At 46.5% G+C, this 6,179-nt stretch overlaps 1 long non-coding RNA gene across 1 annotated transcript in view; it reads left to right on the top strand.

Annotated features, from left to right (window-relative positions):
- Window positions 1-1,387: 1,387 nt before the first annotated feature.
- LOC145720767 (uncharacterized) overlaps window positions 1,388-6,179 on the top strand; it is a 10,962-nt gene continuing 6,170 nt past the window's right edge. Inside the window, exon 1 of the long non-coding RNA XR_014143980.1 lies at window positions 1,388-2,656. This is a non-coding gene — a long non-coding RNA (uncharacterized LOC145720767). The remainder of the gene's footprint in view (window positions 2,657-6,179) is intronic.

Genomic DNA, 6,179 nt, shown 5'->3' with positions numbered 1-6,179 from the left:
CATCCTCCCCTTCCTTGAAGCCCTGGTGGGCTGTGGTGCTCTGTGCTCCCATTCTTCATTTTATTTGGCGCTCCTGGCTTGGTTTTGCCCTGTCCCACATCTCTGGCAGGCACACCTCTACCTCCCTACACTTTATATCATGTCCTGTGGACCCCTGAAGTCACTATGTCACTCACGAGGCACCCCCACCCCATTATTTCTTCTATGGATTTTAGGCTCATATCCAGCCTTGTATTCAGGCAGGCACCTAAATCTGCCAATATAATTCCCAGATATAGCTCCATTCTAGCTTTTTCTTTGCAGTCCCCTGCTGTGCCCTAGCTGGCCATCGGTTACTGTGGCTGGTTCCTGATGGGTCACCTCCCCTCGTTTCTCACCTTACAGTCCCCCTTATACCTGTTGACAGTCACCTGACACGGCTAACAGCTTCAGCAGTGGGCATTTGTGACTTTCGACCCACTATTTGTGGGGCCCAGGTGTTGTTCAAATGCCCACACAAATATACCCCATAAACCTACATATAAAACCAAAATGAGCTTCACCAAACAATTCCCCTTAGTGCATGTCATGTCCCCTGATATTTCTAGTTTATGAACCAGCCCTACCTGCTACAGTTTGTAAAACACTTACCTAAAATTAGACGCCCTGGTATGGCAAATGGGGATTAACCTAACCTGGTGCCAAGTGACCTGTCCTTGAGAACAGTCTCTTCCACACATAGACTTACACTCCGGCTACCGTGGAACACACCGCTTCTTCCAGAGACGCAATATACTTTCCAAAGTCTGTCTTCACCATATGTTGTATCTCCCATCTACCCTCCCCCATCAAATGTTCCTTCTGGAAACCCCTATTACCATCCCAGACCCAGCTCGAAGATCTCCATGCAGACTCTTCCCTACTTCCTTATCCTCTAGTGACCCCAAATACTTTCCCTATTAATCACTTCTAAAAATTAAAATAGGGCGCCTGGGTGGCTCAGTTGGTTAAGCGACTGCCTTCGGCTCAGGTCATGATCCTGGAGTCCCGGGATCGAGTCCCGCATCGGGCTCCCTGCTCGGCAGGGAGTCTGCTTCTCCCTCTGACCCTCCTCCCTCTCATGCTCTCTGTCTCTCATTCTCTCTCTTGCAAATAAATAAAATCTTAAAAAATAAATAAAAAATAAATTAAAAAAATTAAAATTAAAATAATTCATATTCTAATATTTTTCAAGGCATGACTCTTGGACATGGGCTGTTGTGGTATAATAAAGAATACATCTGGTCTTTGTTCCCATCCTGGCACAGAGCTCCAAAGTCCCTGGAATTTCATAATAGAAGTGTCTGTTTAAGAATAAGCTTTGACCACACCCAAATTTATATTAATGAGGTGGAACCTTAGGTAGTGGCGCCCCAGGGGGGAGTTGGCCACGCTGGAAAGATCAAGTATGGAATTGAGGGTTGGAACTTTTGAGCCCCATACCCAGACCTCGGGGGAGGTAGTGGGGGGAGGGGGCTGGAGATTGAGTTCAGTCATACGGCCAATGGTTTAATCAATGGTGCCTAGGTAATAAAACACCGGATAAAAATTCTGAATACTGAGGTGTGAGGGAACTTCCTGGTTGGTTCTGGGAAGGTGGTGTGCTTGGATTCCAGGAAAGGACACGGCAGCTCCGTGCTATCCTCCCCAAGACTCTGCCCTGGCCATCTCTTCATCTGGTGTTAGTCTGTATCCTTTAAAATGAAACTGTCATTGTAGGTTTAGCACTTTCATGAGTTTTGTATGTCCTTCTAGTAAATCAACAGTTGTGAAGTGGGAGGTGATGGGAACCCCAAATTTGTAGCCAAGTTGGATAGAAGTCCGGGGAGCTTCGGGATCCCATCCGCAGCTAGCATCCGAAGAAGGGCAATCTTGTGGGGAGCTTGCCCTTGACTTGTGAAGTCTGATGCTAACTCTGGGTAGTGAGTGTCAGAATTGAATGGAATTGTAGGACACCCAGCTGGTGTCAGAGAATGGATTTCAGAACTGCAGACCTATAGATTCCAGATCCTATAGACCAGGTCATCTGGGCCAGGGAGTCCCCATTTTTAAGGAGTACCTTAGTGATATGTGTGTTAAAATTTGAGAGCCACTGACGCATGCATTAAAGCACATTTGTAAAATGTAAACGAGCAGAACGAGATGAAACACAAACCATGTCTAATCCCAGCATGAAAACATCGTGGCACATCTCTTTTGACTTCCCATGTAAATCCTTTTTATTATGGTTTGATCATGCTGTAGATTCCGGTTTATGTTCTGCTTTTTCCATTTAACATTCAATCAGACATATTTTTCTTGCTATGACATACTTTTTTAAAATAGAAGTGCAGTGATTGCTTTTGCAAAAGAGTGTTTCCTTAACCAATGTGTCTCTTTGGGGGACATTTATGATATTATCAGTTTGTCATTATTATGAATTATGTTGTGATGAAATTTTTTCTCTCTGAAGCTTTTACAGGACTTGTTTTCAATACCTCAGGATTCCCAGAAGTTAGATTACTTGGGCCGTCTCCACAGATGGCTTTGGAGCTCTGGATCAATATTGTCCACTGGCCACCAAAGGGACTATGTCTCCATATGTTCTCGGGCAGTGATGTTTATTTGTACAAGCTTTGTGAACCTGATAGGTCAAATGGTATGTAATTATTTTAATTATATTTATTCCATCCTTAAGACTGCAGGAAATTTTCCCAAGTGTTTGTTTACTAATTGTATTTCCTTTGGTGAATCCTGGTTCATGACCCCAACCTTATTCTTCCACTGGTGTTTTGTTGTGGAATTAACCCTGTGTCTTCATATTTGCTACAATTATGTGTTCTTTATCCCTTCACTCTGAAATCTTGGTGATATCTTTAATGTATCGGCATTTAACATTTTTCTCTAGTCATAATGCAACGTGTCTTTCCTTGGTAATTTCTTCTGTTGCTTTAAAAAGCTCATCCTTCTCCCAAGATTTGATGACTGATGGTTGTTGTCTTGTAGTTTTGTTACTTTGAACAAAATAAGTGACTAAATATGTCCTTCTAGAATCTCTCAAGGATGTATTTTGGTGTATGCTATGAAATAATCTCAATAAATTATTTTTCTTTTTTTTTTTGAAGATTTATTTGAGAAAGAGTGAGAGCAAGAGAGAGCGAGCAGGTGTGGGGGAGGGGAAGAGGGAGAGGGAAAGAGAGAATCTCCAGCAGACTCCCTGCTGAGCACAGAGCCCGACGGGGGGCTCCATCCCAGGACCCCAAGATCATGACCTGAGCCAAAACCAAGAGTTGGACGCTTAACCAACTGAGCCACCCAGGTGCCCCTAAATAAATTATTTGTCTAAATGTTATTGTTCTAAAATCACATAATAAAGGATCTTTCCCTTCTTCTCTGATGTTCTGGGACAGTTGCTTTTATAGTTCTGGTCGTTTTGAAGGACAACTGTTTGTTTACATCATGACCCAAGGGTAGGACTTGGTCATGTTCAGCTCTGCAACCCCAGAACTAAGCATAGTACACAGGCTCCCCAGGAAAGTTTTTGAGTGAACACTAAAAAGTACATAAATCTAGAAGGGAGGCAGGGCTGTGCGGTAGCTGTCCCAAAGTGCAGAGCTTCCTAGGTCTTAAAGAGCCATCCTGATCTTAGGACTTCATGCCTTCATAGAATTAATCATATTTATTCATTTATTTATATTTTGGCACAGGAGACTTTTTTCCCAGGAACATCTCAGTGCATTGGCATGACTTGTTTTTAAGCCGTTATTTTTATATTGCTTATGTGAAAGGGATAAATATTTTTAGAAGGTCTCTTTTGCCACAAATGGAAGAAAATGGTGAGGTCCTGGAGAATTCTTATGATTTCATTGCACTCATAGTATGTTGGTGAGAAAAACACACTTGCAAAAGTACCAGGGCCCCACATTGGATTACGGAGGAGCCTCTGGAGCTCAGGGAGCACAGCACTTCTTTTTCAATGTCTCACACCCTTTCTACCCTGCCCCGCAGCCCTGTCCCAGTCTCTTGCACCGACTCCCACTCTCCCTTTGACTCTGAGATTCCCAAGGCTTCCTAGAGAGGTGACGGGTGCAGGTTTCCCATTATCCATCTCCTCTAAGACTAGAACTACCATGAGATCCCCATATCTGTCCCAAAGCTTGGCTAGCTGTTTCACGGGCAACCGCTCAAAGGTTGGCGTCCCCAGTGGACTGCAGGATTCGGGCCCTTTCTTCACCCTCTCCAGGAGCTGCTGCCCCCAGCGGTCTCCCCCTGCTCTGCCCCGCCGTCACTGGCGGCTGACAATCCCCCACCCACCAGGGCAGAGCCTCCGCCCTCACTCTCAGGGTCTTCCAGAAGTGACTCTCCATTAAACATGCCGAGCTGTACTTGTTCTTCCTCTGATGCATTCTTCCTCACCTCCAGTTACACCTCCCGTGACTTTAGTCAAATCATGGCTTCCTGTCGGCTTACCTTGACTCCATCACCCCGTGAATTTTCAAAGGCTGGGTATTAAGGAGTCCTCCCCCCCTTCTCACCCCAGGAACCAAATCAGACTTCAGAAGGTGTGAAGCAAGTGTTAATGTTGAAAAAACGTGTTCTGTGCCAAATGTTTGGATAATGAAATAAATTGCAAATGGTTTGGGTAACACAGATTATAGGGACCAAGCCAGAGACCGCTCCCTGGTGGATGGAGAGCCACGGTGACTTGAACAGCCATGGGTAGGAGAGCTGATGCATGTCCCGGGGGTTTTGAGCCCTCCTGGGGAGGTGACACACGATGTTTATGCTTACTGGAAGAACACAGGTTATAAAAGGCTGAGAAGCATTCACCCAAGCCAGTCTCCTGTCTTCATGCATCTGTTGGTTCCTGTATTCATTAGCGCCTCTGTTACTCCAGACACTGCTAGGGCTGGGGACACAGAGGTAAGTCATGGAGGCACCATCGGGCCGGGATAGGCTGTGATCAGCTGCAGATCACATGCATGCTGGGTCTAGAGATGCTGGTTGGGTGGCTAGCCCAGGCAGGCAGGTCCAGAAGCTTCCTGGTGAAGGGCCACGCAAGCCAGCCCCGCCTTCAGGGGGTCAGCAGGTGGAAGGGCAGGGAGTTCTGGAGAGCCTTCGGTGAGGGAGAGGAAGGGCACCAGTGGGAAAGAAAGGGCACACATTCAGGGAGGAGATGGCTGTGGGGAAACCACCTCCTACCAGCTCTGCCAAGGGGTCTTGAGTCCTGAAACCTCTAGTCTGATGCGCCACGTCAAAGCACTTAAGAGAATGGCCTTCCCCTTCAGTCCCACCTGACCTGGAATCTTCTCAGTCACAGCAGCATGACTTGGGGCTGCTCACCCATCACTCTGAGCATCATTGTCTGCATTTGTGAAAATAGGGAAAAAAACTGCCGGTCTCGGAATGGGTCCCTGGCCCAGCATGTACTAGGCACTGAGGAGGTGAGGGTTACTCCTGCCATTATTGTTATGAACTACTTTTTTTATTGTTTTATTGTCATTATTATTAGTGACTGTGGCTGTTACTGGTATTATTTCTACTTCTGTTTTTGGCATGTCTGCCAATAAATAGGCTCCAGAGATACGGAGGAGGGCTGGGCCCTGGGGCAGAAGCCTCAGAAAGGAACTTCTAGTCTTCTGATTGTAGACTTGAATTTCATCTCTTCTGTTGGGAACTTGAGATGAAGTCAGAAGAGCAGCGAGCTACATTCTGTGCAAAAGGTCCTGGAATTTCAGAGCTGAAGGTAGCCAGCCAAGCATACACAGGGGACAGAGGCTATTGGAGAAGGTACGCCAAGTCTCCTTACCCATGCGTATGTGGCCTATAATTGCATTTAGACTTTCATTCGTAATTTTATTGCCATGAATGGGCTGTGCATCAGCGGGCAGTATGATCCCGACTCTGGGCCACATGATCTCCATGAACCCTGCCAATCCCCAGCTATTACCATATGTACTGCAGGAATCTCTGGGAGGAAAATGCCTTCCCATTATTCTCTCCCCATTGGCCAGCATGGTGGGTCCATGATCCAGGGGCTTGACACATGCACCCTCCTGCCCAGCACTTTCTGGGCATCCCTCCAGACACAGAGCCCCACACCCAGGGGCCCTGTGCTTCTAGAGTGAGGCCCTGCAGCTTCTCCAGGGCCAGCACCCCAAAAAGCACAGGCATTTCCCCAC

Source organism: Leptonychotes weddellii, chromosome 3 (genome assembly GCF_054177405.1).
Source record: "Leptonychotes weddellii isolate Sample4059 chromosome 3, ASM5417740v2, whole genome shotgun sequence".
Lineage (NCBI taxonomy): Eukaryota > Metazoa > Chordata > Mammalia > Carnivora > Phocidae > Leptonychotes > Leptonychotes weddellii.
The sequence above is the reverse complement of the archived record's forward strand: the minus strand, read 5'-3'. Positions and strand labels throughout refer to the sequence as shown.